This window comes from Lichenostomus cassidix, chromosome W (genome assembly GCF_008360975.1).
Source record: "Lichenostomus cassidix isolate B80296 chromosome W, HeHo_3.0, whole genome shotgun sequence".
NCBI classification, from domain to species: Eukaryota; Metazoa; Chordata; class Aves; order Passeriformes; family Meliphagidae; genus Lichenostomus; species Lichenostomus cassidix.
The window spans coordinates 22,260,079-22,276,003 of NC_139510.1; positions in this window are offsets into that span (position 1 = coordinate 22,260,079).

Sequence of the window (15,925 nt, forward strand, 5' to 3'; positions counted from 1 at the left end):
CCGGCTGTTGGAAGCAGTCCAGCTACCTGAGAAAGTAGCAATCATACACATTAATGCACACCAGAAAGTGAGCTCAGAATTGGAGGAAGGAAATGATCTGGCAGACAGAGAGGCAAAAGAAGCAGCGAAAGGTGAGGTGACAACTGAAGGGGCTTTAATTCCAGATGGCCAAATCTCCCTAGAAGGTAAGCCAACCTATAACAAAGAGGACAAAAATTAATCGAAGATCAGCATGGGTCATACAATGAAGAGGGTTGGGCTATTACTGAACAGGGGAGGTTGGTCATTCCCTCTCATTTAATGTGGGCACTAGTAAGAACAGAACACCAAAAGACACATTGGGGAATAGATGCTCTACACAAATATTTAATTGAAAGAATTATTGCCAGAAATTTATATGCTACCATCGCACAAGTAACCCAACAGCGTGACCTTTGCCTCCAGACTAGCCCTGAAAATATCCCCAAACCAAAATTGGGCCAAATTGAAAAAGGAAATGGGCCTGGACAGCAGTGGCAAGTTGATTTTTCGGAACTCCCAAGAAAAGGGGGGTATCGGTACTTGTTGGTATTAACAGATACCTTTTCAGGATGGCCAGAAGCCTTTCCCACTAGAACTGTCAAAGCCCGGGAGGTAACCAAGGTATTGTTACAAGAAATAATACCACGCTTCGGTGTTCTAGCCACAATGTCCTCAGACAGAGGACCACATTTCATCTCAAAGGTGGTACAACAAGTTAGCCATCATTTGGGTATAGACTGGGAGCTTCACACCCCATATGTTAGGAATCATTCTAATTTTTGTATTTGAAATTTGGGAAGATCATTGGGTGTGACTTTTTGTATTTGGCACCAGTTGTATCTCATCAGTTGTTAAAATCCAATTACACAATGTATCAACACCTATTGGGATGAACCTTATGCTGGTAAGACAATTGGTAGAGCACCAAGACTTAACATCCTGAAAGGAATTCAAAAAAGTAGAAAGAAAATTTTAATAACCATTCACCATGACACAGAGGAAATAAGCAGAGTCTTGCAAAGAGCCAGACAGGATGCGGATCACCACTGGTGGGTGTTGGAAAACGCAGTTTTCCAGCAAAACTTATGCTAACTGAATAAACCTGAACAAAGCCTCAGCATTAACGCAGGGGGGGAGGAGGGGTGGAAATAGGCCTCTGCGTTTACCGAAAGTGTCTCTAAGGCTGTCGAGAGATCACTCCAGCCAGCACTGCCCTGGTGCTGTACAGAAAGACCCTTCTCACACCCGTGCCGGTGTAAGGCACAGATTCTCACTCACCCAGAGAGCCGGATAGCTCATGCATTACCAGAGACAAAGAATCCAGAGGCTCAATCAGCCAGATATTCCAGAAGTTTATTCCAGAGGGTTCCAGGGTGAAAGAGAGAGAACAACCCCCCATGTCCCTAAATATAGGGATCACCTGGGATCAGGGGAGAGGAGGCGGGGGGAACACTACAACCAATGGGAGAAGGGAGGGATGAGTCAGGGGTTAGGTTACAGCCAGGGAGATTTACATAATTTGGGGAGGGACTTATCATGTTACTTGGACTAGGATGTTTCCCACCAGTGAAGCCCTGCTGTACTGGAACCACTTGGCTCCCCAGCAGTTCCTGAGGTGGTATCATGCACCAACACATCTCCCCCTTCCTTATTTAAAGGAAAGGCCTCCCCTACTTGCTTAGTTAAACACTTCTTGAGGCAACCGAACAAGCTTAGAACAAGGAAAATTATTAGGATCACCCACAGTCCAGTTTTGACTAAGGATGTTAGCCATCCTTGAAGTCCCCATTGTCCAAAAAGATCGCCGATCCAGTCTGCTTCTTTTTCTGTCTTTAGTTCTTTGATTTGATCCTTTATTTTCTGTATCGTCGCGTGGATGCTCTGGCTATGAGATGACAGGTTGAAGCAACACAGCCCCTCGAATTCTTCACAGCCATGTCCATGGGCCAATAAAAGAAAGTCGATGGCTGCTCTGTTTTGCAGTGTTGCATGCCTGGTGGTTTCTTCATCTTCAAGAAGCTGAGAGAGGGCACTCGAGGTTAGATTAGCATGCTTTCCGAGCCAGCACTCAAGGTGGCTAAGTTCACCTAAGGCTTTTGCTGCCGCTACTCCAGGCAGGAAAAATGATGCAGCAATCCTTTTAGACAATGACCAATTGATAAATTCGCTATCACAATTTGGATCTAATTGTTGTATACTTCTTTTTTGGCTGGCCAATCGAGTATGGTTTCTCCAATATAGAATTTGGGTTTTGTTGGGTGCCAGTACAGAAAGCCTGCCGAGAGTGCACGGCCCCCCCCGGAACTGGGATGGCATTCCAAGCAAAGATCATTAAAAGATGGTTTTCTGTTACTTTTTTCTTTTTTCCCTCTCATCCCCCCTTTTTTTTCTCATAACACATGGGTAATAGGGTAGAAGGTTAGGGAAACACATGAGGGTAACAGATAAGGGATTTGTGGGTTTGGGGAACTGCTTGAAGGCGGCACAAATAGCTGTTCATGTGACTGGTATCTTGCGCCGACGTCTTCTCCAAGCGGCACTGGTTTCTTTGTCTGGAGTTTCTTTGTCAGTGTCTGGTGTGTCATCTTTCGTCTGCTCAGGAGCTGTCGCTGACAGTCGGAGGTAGGGCTTTACATATTTTCCTGGTATCCACTTGGGTCCTGAAGGTGTGGAAACACAAGCATATCCCCTCCCCCATACAATTAGTGGAAAAGGGCCTGATATTCGATGGCTTTCTGGATCTTTGATTAACACTGGCGGTTGTTCTTTTAATTTGGCTTGGGTCGAATTAGTAAAATGCCGGAACACAGGGGGGTTAGGCTCTTCAAACAAATTGTTTAAGAAATTTATTGTGAAAAGGGCTTTGCAGAGTCTCAAAATGGGAGAATTGAGTTCTGACCCTCCCTGCTGTTGGTCTAGGACCCTCTTAATTGTCTGGTGGGTCCTCTCAACTATGGATTGTCCTGTGGGGGAGTGGGGGATACCTGTAATGTGTTTGATGCCCCACGAGCTAAAAAACTCTTGAAGTTTGTTAGAGATGTATGCTGGACCGTTGTCAGTTTTTATCTCAGCAGGAACACCCAGGGTAGAGAAAGCAAGGAGAAAGTGCTTTATAACATCTCTTGCCTTTTCTCCTGCATGGGCAGATGCAAAAACAGCTCCAGAAAATGTATCTACAGAAACGTGTACGTATTTTAATTTGCCAAACTGAGGGACATGGGTTACATCTGTTTGCCAGATTTCGCAGCTGCTTAGACCCCGGGGGTTAACCCCAGACCCTAATGATGGCACTTGGTAGCTCTGACAGCTAGGACAGGTTGCTACAATTGCCCTTGCCTGGTTTCGAGGTAGTTTAAACATTCTTATGAGTGCTGGTACATTCTGATGGTAAAATTGATGGCTCAGCTTTGCCTGAGCAAAGGTGTCTGGAATGTTAGGAGCTTTCACTGGCATAGCTAGAGCGTCTGCCCTCTGATTCCCTTCAACGATTGGTCCAGGGAGATCGGTGTGTGACCTCACATGCATCACATGGAACGGCTGCTTTCTGTGGGAAAGCAGAAAAACAAGTTTTGAGAGCAGTTTATACAATTTAGGATTTGACACTTCTTTTAGCCAGGCATGTTCTGCTCTGGCAACTACTCCAGCTACATAAGCCGAATCTGTTACCAGATTAATAGGTTCTTCGAACATCTCGAAAGCTCTAACAACAGCTGATAGCTCCGCAATTTGCGGAGAGCCCTCCACTATCTGGACATCGTGCTCCCACGCTTGCATTTCGGGATGCTTCCAAGTCACGACTGACTTATGGGATTTCCTGGAGCCATCTGTAAAAACAGTTAGAGCCTTGAGAGGGGTTCGACTTTGAAGTTCTTTTGGGGCCAAATGAAAAGTCGAATTGAATAATTTATGTTTTGGATGATGATTTGAAATCTTGCCTGGATAACTATCCAGAGCAACTTGAAGGTGTTCATTTGTTTGGAGTACGTTTTTTAAAGAATCATTTTCCAATGATGGATAGATGCAGCTGAAATCACACCCTGCAAGGGTATGGAGGCGTGCTCTGGCTCTCATAATTAGTTGGGCTACTTGTTCTTGTCATGTTGTTATGGTTTTGAGCGGCTGATGTGATAAGAAGATCCACTCTATTATAAGAAGTGGGTCTCTTTGTGCAGTGTCCCATTGAAAAATCAGTCCATACAGCCTGGGTGACTCACCCAGAACGATGAAATTAAAAGGTAACTCAGGACTTGTCCGATGGGCTTGGCGAGAAGACAGGGCAAGCTGTACCTTAGCGATGGATTCCCGGGCCTCCTCTGTGATAACTCAGCGTGAGTCCAGGTGGTCACAGCCTTTCAGGAGGCTAAACAGTGGTGCAAGGTTTTCCGTAGTAACTCCCAGCAGAGGACGAACCCAGTTTATAGATCCACACAGCTGGTGCAAGTCCCAGAGTGTCTTTGGGTTGTCTTTGATGGTGAGCTGCTGGGGTACGATGGTCCGTTCGCTGATGCGGAGTCCCAGGTAGGTCCACGGGCAGGTATGCTGAATCTTTTCCTGCTGGATCTCAAACCCTGCTTTCTCAATGGCTTGAATAGTTTTTTCTAGAGTTAAGTTCAGGTATTTATCATTTGGTGCACAAATCAACACATCATCCATGTAGTGGAGAATGATAGAACGTGCAAACTCTTTGCGGATGGGGGACAGGACGCGAGCCACATACCATTGGCAAATAGTTGGAGAATTTTTCATACCCTGGGGTAACACACACCAGTGGTATCTGCGCTGGGGGGCTTCCTGGTTTAGGGATGGCACGGAGAAAGCAAACCGAGGAGCATCACTTGGGTGTAGGGGGATTGTGAAGAAACAGTCTTTAATGTCAATGACAGCAAGCTTCCAATTCCGAGGAAGCATTGAGGGCGAGGGTAGGCCAGGCTGTAGGGGTCCCATATCCTCAATGACTTCATTGATTTTCCTGAGGTCTTGGAGGAGCCTCCATTTGTCTTTTCCAGGTTTCCGTATGACAAAGACAGGGGAGTTCCATGGGCTATTAGATGGTACAATGTGACCCTTGGCAAGCTGTTCTTCTACTAGGGATTCTAAAGCACTGAGCTTCTCTTTGCTTAGGGGCCAGTGGGTCACCCAGACTGGGTCATTTGTCTTCCAGGTAAGGGGTGGGGTGGAGTGTCTCCCAGTGGCCCCAGCTAGAAATCCTGAGATGGAGGTGGGATTACCAGCTGAGTCCCCCACTGGGTAAGGAGATCTCTGCCCCAGAGGGTAAAACCAGAGTCAATTACATATGGGCAGATGGTGGCTGTGTGTCCTTCAGGGCTTTCTATGATGATATTATTTGTACTCCTCTGGGAAGTTGCTGACCCTCCTATGCCTGTGATTCTCCCACCTGCTGGTTTGGTTTTCCAGTCCTGGGGCCATTCTGCTCGAGAAATGATGGTTACATCGGCCCCTGTGTCTACCATCCCCGTCAGGTAAGCAGTGGATTTATCATTGTGTAGTTTACAATGCATCATGGGCTTGTCTGCGCCTACAACTTCTGCCCACCATATGGAAGGTGTTCTGTGGCACCTGGGGTGGTTTTCAGGTAGTATGATAGCTTGTGCTACTACCTGACCCTTTGATAGAAACCAGGGAGTGTTGTTACAGGAGACAGAAATTTGTACTTGTCCACTGGGGTCTATTTTGTGCACCTCGGGTAAAATAAAAAGTTCAGGTGGACCATGCTTAGTGTCCCCGACTACTAGAATGTCCACAGTCCTGTCAAAAGGTTTTTCAAAGCCCACATATATGTGTTGTTGATTTCCATTGCGGAAGTGGTGTGTATCAGTACTTACAAGACAGAGTCTCTTGTCCGTTCTGCTGTGTGGGGTGCAGTTACCATCCATGGCAGGGGTGGCAGGGCAGGGAGAGACGGCTGTAGAATTTGTGTCCTTGCGCGGAGCCGTGCCGCGCTTCAATGTCCGTTTCCCTGGTCCTTCTGATGGTGATGCTGGCAGGGACAGCCTGGGGGCACAGCCTCAGTATTTTTGTTAGTATTTCTCTTAACACGCTTTGGTTCAGGGCAGTCTTTGGCAATGTGTTCAAAACTCCCACAATTATAACATCTCCGTGGAGGTTTCTGAGATGCTGCTAGTGCTTCTGCTACCCCTTTTGAAACTGCTTGGGCTATGGCTGCCTCAGGAGATGCTAATTTGGTGCAAGCCTCAATCATCTGATCGAGGCTAGGAGGTGGATCTAGAGGGAGTGCCTGGAGGACTTTTTTACAACTCTCATTAGCATTTGCCATAGCTAATGCACGCAGCAGCTCCTTTTGGGCTTCTGGATTCCCAACTTGCTTTTCAACTGACTCTTTCAGTCTATCGAAGAATTTTATAAAGGACTCATCGATAGTTTGTTTTATGGTGGAGAAATTTAGAGAGGGAGTGGAGTCCGACGGGGTTGAGAGCAAAGCTCTGTCAGCTTCTCTTTTGATATCTTCTAAAATCAGTTCAGGCAATTGTCTCGCCTGATCCTGGGGTTTAACCAGGTTTCCTTCCCCGCAAAGATCATCCAGTGTTATGTGAGCCCTGTTGGGATCTCTGTGATATACCTGTAGGAGGTCTTTCAATTGTTTTCTCCAAGTTCTGTCCCACAGCATGTATTCCCCCAGTGACAGAAGACATGCCATAAGATTTTTTATATCATGTGGAATGAACACATTTGCAGCAAAAGTAGCTTGGAGTAGGTTCTTAAAGTAAGGGGAGTCACACCCAAAATCCTTCCCCACCTTGCACATCTCTTTTATCTGTGCATATGGGAGGGCGTCCCAGCGGGGGTTCCCTCCAGCCCTGTTATAATGCACTGCGGCCGCAGTGACAGAGATTTTGTTTGCTATTCCCCAGTGTCCGTCCTGCGCGGCTTGCCGGCGTATTCCAAGCCAGGGATCCTCTTCAGAATCGCTGCTCTCCTCTTCCGAAGAGGAGCAGGCAGCCCGAGGCCGGTACCGGGCACGGCGGGGACGGCTCCTCCTATGTCGCTGGCTGGCCCCGTTGCCGTGGGAACCGGGGAGGAGCGGGGCCGCAGGAGTAGCACCGCCGGGGAGGGGGGGGTGAACGAGGGAGGGACCCGCGCCCGGGTGGGAGCTCCCCGCGGGGGGCAGGGCCGATGCAGGGACAGCCGATACTGCAGGGAGTGGAACCGACGCAGGGACACCCGATACTGCAGGGGGCGGGGCCGACGCTAACCCGGGAGTTTTAAACTGATATGAACAAAGCACTCCAGCTTGTTGTGCCACGTGGGCTGGGTCCTGTCCCGCAGGAGAAAGGGGTAACACGTGGCTTCCGCCATCTTGTAAGAAACATGAAGTCGAGGTAGGGAGGTTTTGGGGTGCTGGAAGGAGGGTGAGGGACAGGCTCCGACCGGGGTGATCAGTCCCAGTTGGAGCAGGGGATAGGGGAGAGAGAGCTTCTCCCCCCTGAGGTTCTGGGGGTTTAGGGACAGCGGGGGAGGGAACAGACACAGGGGAAACAGCACAAAAAGGGTCTGGATTTTTCGGCAGAACTGACTGAGTCTTAGAGTTCTTAACAGACTTATAAATCACTACAAACAAAGGGAGAAATTTAGCAACTCTTTGATCCCCAGACTGCGTGAGAACCGTCAGTTTCTCCCCAATCTTATCCCAGAAACTAAGAGACTGAATAGAAACTACAGAAACATTTGGAAAGATGTTAAAAATCCATCGAACAAAAGATTTTAAATTCCCCTTAGAAAACTGGGAATTATTTGACTTAAGGGTAGTTTTAAGGGAGGTATAAAGCTCTGATTGGGGACGGGTTAACTTCCCACCCATATTCCCCAAATAAATTCTTCCCAACACCAAAAGAAAAAAATAAGGAAAAAAAAACAAAAGAAAAATTCACTCCGGCAAAGCCTCACTTACCACCTCGAGGCTTCCAAGAGTGTAAAAAAAAACTTTCGGCGTTGTTCTCTGGTTTTAGCCGATTTCTCCTGTCCCAGACAAACGGAGATTTCTCGGCTGCCTCTTTAAACAGATCTAATAAAACTTAGACCTGTTTTCGAGGGAAGTAGCTGCTCCGATCGTGACATCTATGGCATAAAGCCTTCCAAGACACTTTCAGGGATTTTTTATGTCCCTGTATCGAGTGCCACTTAAGGCAGGGGGGGAGGAGGGGTGGAAATCAGGCCTCTGCGTTTACCGAAAGTGTCTCTAAGGCTGTCGAGAGATCACTCCAGCCAGCACTGCCCTGGTGCTGTACAGAAAGACCCTTCTCACACCCGTGCTGGTGTAAGGCACAGATTCTCACTCACCCAGAGAGCCGGATAGCTCATGCGTTACCAGAGACAAAGAATTCAGAGGCTCAATCAGCCAGATATTCCAGAAGTTTATTCCAGAGGGTTCCAGGGTGAAAGAGAGAGAACAACCCCACGTGTCCCTAAATATAGGGATCACCTGGGATCAGGGGAGAGGAGGCAGGGGGAACACCACAACCAATGGGAGAAGGGAGGGATAAGTCAGGGGTTAGGTTACAGCCAGGGAGATTTACATAATTTGGGGAGGGACTTATCATGTTACTTGGACTACGATGTTTCCCACCAGTGAAGCCCTGCTGTACTGGAATCACTTGGCTCCCCAGCAGTTCCTGAGGTGGTATCATGCACCACCACACAGCATACTCAGGCCTTAGTTAAAATCCTAACAAGCTACAGTAGCTTGTTTCCCTGAGAATGTTCTGTGAGAAGATTTCAAGAAGATGCAGCTGTGTAAGGAATGTACGGGAGTGAATTTGTGATTAACAAAGAATGCAGGAGAGAACCCTGATTATGTGAGAACAAACTGCGAATACGTGTGTAACTATAATTAGTAACATCTGTAACAGTATATAAGTTTCTCGTTTGGTGAAATAAAATGGAGCTTACTCTATATCTCATATTGAGACTGCCGTGAGTTCCCTCTCGTAGCTATGTCAGGTGGGATGTGCTTTTTGGATGGTCACCTACTGCAACTGGTATCCTTAATACATTATGTCACCCCATAATTGTTTTACTAATTTTGGTAGGTATTAGTCTTGTGTTTTCTGTTCTGCTATTTGTTTGGAATTGTAGGATGTTAAAGAGGCTATTCATTTAAACTACTTCATCGAATGTACATGGTAAGGCATTGAGAGATATCGCAGAAGCTTGCTAGAAGAAGAAACCATTTGCTAGTAAAAGAATTTACTAATTTTATAGAAAAGGGGGGACTGATTTAGGGTAAAATAGAAATTTTTAATTTAAAAGAACTAGAAGTTGGATAATAATAATAATAATAATAATAATAATAATATTCTTGAACTGATTTAGAGAGCCAGAGATTGGATAATGATTTACTAAGATTTGCCTGCTGTAAACCATTTATTATTCCCTTAATGAATTTGTGCCTACCTGGTATCGGCGAGGATGGAGAGAAGAGAGCCAAATAATTGAGAGAAACCACCAAGTGTAACCGAGCATCCCGCCCTTGGACCCCAGGACCGGTACAAGTTGGCTCTCAGGCTTGGACTTGGACCAAGAACCAAGAGAGCATGCGCAAGGGAACAGGGTGAACAGTTCATCGTGATAAAGAGTATGGATCATGTAGTAATCAATCATTTGTGACCCTTGCCCACAATTAATCTGGGACACTGTGCTTGCGCGGGCATATTTAAATGAACTTTGAACTCATTATAATACGAAGTGGGGATAGATAATGAATATGTATAGGAGCTTTGTCTAATTTTATGCATATGTAATCTGTAACCTAATATAAACCAAGTGAAGTGCTGCTGAGGGTGTGCATGCCTTTGGAGGGGCTACCCCCCCATGCACCCCAGCTGGAATAAACACATACCTACTTCATAACTATCTGAGTTGTGGAGTCAATTCCATGCTTCACAGGGACTGCCCAATCTCGGACTAAAAAGCAAGTTGAACAGTCCAAGAAGAAACAACAGAAGCCACCGAAGAGTTGCTATCGCAGTCCAGGGGAAAACTTCTTGCCTAAGCAAACAAAACCCAAGCTAGCTAAGCAACAATGTAGGCTCTGATCTGCACAGCCAAGTGAGGGTCTTTGTTTAAGTGAGGGCTTGAACAAAACCCGCGCCAGAGTTCTCCCGGCTTCCCCCTTCCCCAGACCCAGCTTAAAGCTACAGGAACCATTTCTGGGCATAAAGCAGATGATCAGGAATAGAGTGTTATCATAAAATCACCCCAAGACAGCCACATAGGTGATTCGCCCCAATCGAGCCCAGAGACACTTCAGAGACCAAGTCAGAGAAGTGGGTATTTGCTTTATTCGATGCACCAGGTGTGGGGGAATTGTTTCCACCAAACACACACCTCAATACCCTCAAAGACACAGTGTTATAGGTAAAATTCATGAATATTCATTACATTCCCCAGGATAGGAGTGGTTATACAAATTACTTCTCATAAGTCATTAATATTATTAGCGATTTCTTGTGCTCAATGGCAAAAGGATTCCTTTTGCCCCCTTTTATCTTGATAAGATTAAGGGAATCCACAAGGCCAGAACTGTTATCAGCCTTCAGCCCTGGACGGGCGCCGTGCTAGTGGAAGGGGCAAAAGCTCAAAGAAACAAGGATGGTTGAAGTGCAAATAGATTTGGGTTTTCTATTTGACCACTCCTTTCTCATAGGTACAGATGCAGATAGAATTTGAAGAAGCTGAAAAGCATAAAGTTAAAAAAATACTTAATGAAATAATCTATTTTCTTTGAAGGGGCTCATTTTTCCAAGTAACCAATATTTTTTAGGATTGTTTGAATTTTAGCAATGAGAGAGGCACCCCAGCTCCCCCCCCCAGTGGAAAACGTTGAAACCCTTACAAGAGGCGGCTCTGACTCAGCATGGGAGGTGCTAGCAGGGACAGCACCCACCCCCATCCATACATAAACTGCCCCCAAGGAGCGTGAAGAAACTGAGTCAGTAAACTGGGCATGATGCGGCAGTTCACACACAAGGGCACGCAGAGAGGGCGCAGTTACCCTATCGGCTAAAGACGTGAGCTCAGTTGGTTGTCATCACCCTTTCAGAAGCAGCTCAGCAATGGTATCCACTCACCTGAAAGCCACGTCCTCAGTGCTCGCAAGAAAGGATGTAGCAACTCAGTCAGAGCTCCCATGAAAACATGCAGCCATCCAGGTCTCAGGCTGCAGAGAGTGCCACAGCCTGGCAATGGGATCAGGGAGCAGTAGACACAACAGCTGTGTGAGATATGACCAGGTGGACAATCTGTTCTGCTTGGTGGCAGAGTTGAGAGGAGGTAGAAAGGTTGAAAAGTATCAGGGCCTGAGACAAGGAGGTTGACTGGTGGAGCCACACTCTACCCTCTCTGAGGCAAATACACCAGCTGGCCACATCTCACAAGAAGTCAAGAGGCCCCTACCCTTTCTCTACCAGGCACAAGGAGGGGACCTAAGAAACAGAGAGGAAAGGAACCCAGTTTCTGCTCAGGGCAGGAGGCAAAGCCCCTTCTGACCTGCCCCACCTTCCCAGGTGCCCTTATACAATAGGTATGAGGCTCTGGAACTTGAGGGCCAGGCACACAGCAATCAGGACAAAGATCTATCCAGGTTGGAGGGGTCACCTAGGGCAGGGCAGCCTACCCCCTGCATCATGACTGCTTCATTCAAGAAAAAAAGAAGGGTAGTTGTCAATGACTCCCTTCTGAGAGGAACAGAGAGTGGGATATGCTGACTGGACCCAACCCATGGGGAAGTGTGCTGCCTCCCTGGGGCCTGGGTATAAGACATTACTAAGAAACTCCCCAGCCTGGTATGGTCCTCTGCTTATTATCCTCTACTGGGTTTTCAGCTGGGCAGTGCTGAAGTCCCAACAAGAAGGCTGTGGACAATCAGAAGAGACCTCAGGGCTCTGGGACAACTGGTTGAGGGATCTGGAGCACAAGCAGTGTTCTCTACCCTGTCAGTTGAGGGAATGATGGGGGTAGAAACAGGAAAATCATGCAGATGAATAACTGGCTCCAAGCCTGGTGTCACCAGCAGAATTTGGGTTGTTTTTTTTTAAATCATAGATCTGCCTGCTGGCAACAGATGGGGTCCACCTGTCTCAAAGGGGAAAAAGGATCCTTGCACAAGAGTGAGCAGAGCTCTTTGAGAGAGCTTTAAACTAGATTGAAGGAGGAAGGGGATAAAATCATGATCACTAGAGATAAGCCTGGGGATGGCCTGCCACTGTTTGAGGGACAGTGTGTTAGCAAGATCCTTTGGTTTGCTGTCTCAGTAGAGGTAGGGGATAGAGATCCATATGGCAGCAAGGATATAAGGGTTACCTGCTGTGTTAGAAACCCAGAAGCACCTGTGAATGATCATGCAGGAATTAGGGCTTCTCCCTGCCAGAAGGTGGCAGGATCAAAAGCCCAACTGAAGTGCATCTACACCAATGCATGCAGCATGGGCAACAAACAGAAGGAACTGGAAGCCACTGTGCATCAGCAAAACTATAACATAGTTGCCATCATGGAGACATGGTGGGATGACTCACAGAACTGGAGTGCTACAATGGATGGCTATAAACTCCTCAGAAGGGACAGGCAAAGAAGAAGAGGCGAGGGGGTATCCCTGTATGTTAGTGTTTTGAATGTCTAGAGCTTAATGATGGTGATGAAAGGGTTGAGTGTTTATGGGTAAGAATCAGGGAGAAGGTTAACAGGGCAGATCCCTTGGTGGGAGTCTATTATAGACCACCCAACCAGGATGAAGGGGCAGTCAAAATATTCTGTAAGAAGCTGGGAGAAGTCTCACAATCTCTGGCCCTTGTTTTCATGGGGAACTTAAACTTACCACATGTCTGCTGGAAATACAACACAGCAGAGAGGAGACAGTCCAGGAGGTTCCTGGAGTGTGTGTGTGGTGGTTTTGATTGGCCCAAAACATCAGCAAGGTATTTTTAACATCTAAGAGAAATTTAAACCACTCAGAAGCTGTTGTAGTAGGCCTGAGGAAGTGTCTGAAGGGTGGGGAGTGGCACAAAGATGGCTCCTGTGTGTCCTGAGTGAAAGTTCTGGAAGTTTTTCATCAAGTCCAGCAGAGCCAATCTCTGATAGCTCTGAAGGTGATGCTGCCAGACAAGTGTGGGCCAATTTAAGACAAATTCAAAACAAGGTAGGCACACACTTCTTTGTAGTTAGAGGAGGAGGAGGTAAAAATAGGTGAAGGGAGAACAGCATGGAGATACCAAGGTCAGTGAAGAGGGTGGGGGAGGAGGTGCTCCAGGCGCTGGAGGTGAAAACCCTCCGCTAGCTGTGGTGAAGAATATGGGGGGAGCAGGAGGTTCCCCTGCAGCCCATGGAGTCCACAGGAGTGCAGAAATCCTCCCACAGCCCACGCCAGAGGAGCAGGTGGATGCCTGGAAGAAGCTGTGATCCAGTTGGAGTCTCATCGAAAGAGTTAAAGCTGCAAAGGCCTTGCAAGGGAGGGAAAGGCCTTGCTCCTGGGATGGAAGCAGCCTGGCCTCAGCTTGGGAGAGTCTGCACCTTATGGACAAAGAGACTCACGTTGTAGCAGAATTTGGGCGGGATGTTGCTTGTGAGATTGGACCCATGCCAAAGTGATGCCTTAAATGCTGATAAAAATTTGAGACACAGACACACAGTATAGGAAAAGGGTATTACCTTGGTTTAATAGGATTCCAGGTGCACCATGACGACTTGAGCTCCGACGATATCCCCCCTATACAATTTATGGACCCCCTAGATTAGCATACTTATCTAAAAGTCTCCAATGAGAAGTCTAACAAATGAAGTAATTGCCCCCTTGTTAAAATTACCTCCCCCCAAAAAGGTTACAGCTTAGTTTACAGAAACATGTCTCAGTGATGGGGCTCTGTTCAAGGTTGGTGCCTCATGCTCTTGAGATTGTGGGGATGTTTCGTCTTCCCCAAAGAATTCTGAGCAGGGCAAGGGTACAAGGGTTATAAACATGTAGGGTTGAGATACAGGGACTAAAAAGTACAGGAATGGGGAAGGGTAAAAGGATATATAAAAAGAGCGTAAAAGTATAATGTAAAAGGACAAAAAACCCATCAGGCATCATTTCCTGCTTTTTTGGAGACTAACAAGCTTTTACCTTGTCTAGTCTCTAAGCTACACTACCTATAACATTGGTTTACACAACTAGCTATGGTAAAAATGATAACTACAATTACAATCATTATAAATGTTTCTTTTATCTAGGCTCAGTCTGGCAACTATGAAGTGAGGGCATGGAAGATCTGGTCAAATTTTAAGGTGTAATTTTTGAACTCACTTCATGTAGAATTTGAGTTTCTTTCTAAATTTCTTGCTTGTTAGAGATTGCACAATATCAGTTATTCTTTTCCTTATTACTACTTTTTTTAGATGTTTTAAAAGGTTTTCTGTTTTCTAGTGTGTACTCTCATGTTCTTTCTGTGCTATTTCTCGAAGGATCAGGGGTGGGACTACAACTTGGCTTATTAGTGTAACAGGCTACTTACTTTCTGTAATTTTAGCCTTAAATTTAATTAACTTTTGATCACTCTGATCATATTTTGGAGCAAACCCTGTTAAATTTACTTTTTTTTGTGGCACTACTGCAAAAATGCTTTTTCTTGCTATCCTTCTTGCTATTTTGTTAGCAAAGCAATTTCTTACTTCAGGAGTTGTCTTTTCTTTTTGATGACTTCTGCAATGAAGGACAGCTATTTTTGTAGGCTTCTAGGTGCTCTGCAGGAGTGCAAGGGTTTGTTTTGCATGCTTGATGTCATTACTTTGAGCAGTCAGCAGGCTACATTCTTCTCAGATAGCTCTGTGGGCATGAACAACATTGAACACATATTTGGAATTAGTCTATGTGTTTACCTCCTTTCCCTCGCTCAGTTTTAGAGCTCTGGTCAGTGTAATTAGTTCTCAATTTGGCTTTTTTAGAGGCACATTCTTCAGGTCTGGTCTGCTGGAATAGGTCTCTTCTATTGTTTGCAAACAGTCATGCTCAGGCAGGTCATTAAGTAATGTGGATGATAAAAACATTGCAGGGTTTACAACAAATATTGTTTTTAGGGTGACATTGTGTCCCCCCTTTTTTTCCAGGCCAGAGATTACGGCGTGGGGTACATACACGACAATGTGCTGCCCAAGGGTGAATTTCCAAGTTTCTTGTATTAAGATGACAGTTGTTGCTACAGCTTTCAGACACTCAGGCCACCCGTGGCTAACATTGTCTAGTTTTGAGAAACAGGCCACAGCTCTTTGCTGATTTCTAAGGTGCTGTGCCAGTATTTTTAGAGTAACATTCTGCTACTCATATGTAAAAAGTTCGAAGGGCTTTGTTATGTCTGGCAGCTTTAGAGCTGGAGCAGATATTAAGGAATGTTTTAGTTGTTTAAATTTAGCTTTTGCTTTTTCTTTCTAGTTGGTGGTTTCTTTTTCAGTTGCTTTAAGGGCTTTATATAAGTTTTTTTCTTGTTTTCTCTAGTCTTCTAGTTCTTTTGATATGGTGGTGGGTGATACCACCTCAGGAACTGCTGGGGAGCCAAGTGGTTCCAGTACAGCAGGGTTTCACTGGTGGCAAAACATCCCAGTCGAAGTAACACGATAAGTCCCTCCCCAAATTATGTAAATCTCCCTGGCTGTAACCTAACCCCTGACTCCATCCCTCCCCTCTCCCCATTGGTTGTAGTGTTCCCCCCACCTCCTCTCCCCTGATCCCAGGTGATCCCTATATCTAGGGACACCTGGGGCTTCTCTTTCTCTTTCACCCTGGAACCCTCTGGTATAAACATCTGGAACATCCAGCTGATTGAGCCTCTGAATTCTTTGTCTCTGGTAACGCATGAGCTATCCAGCTCTCTGGGTGAGTGAGAATCTGTGCCTTACACCGGCA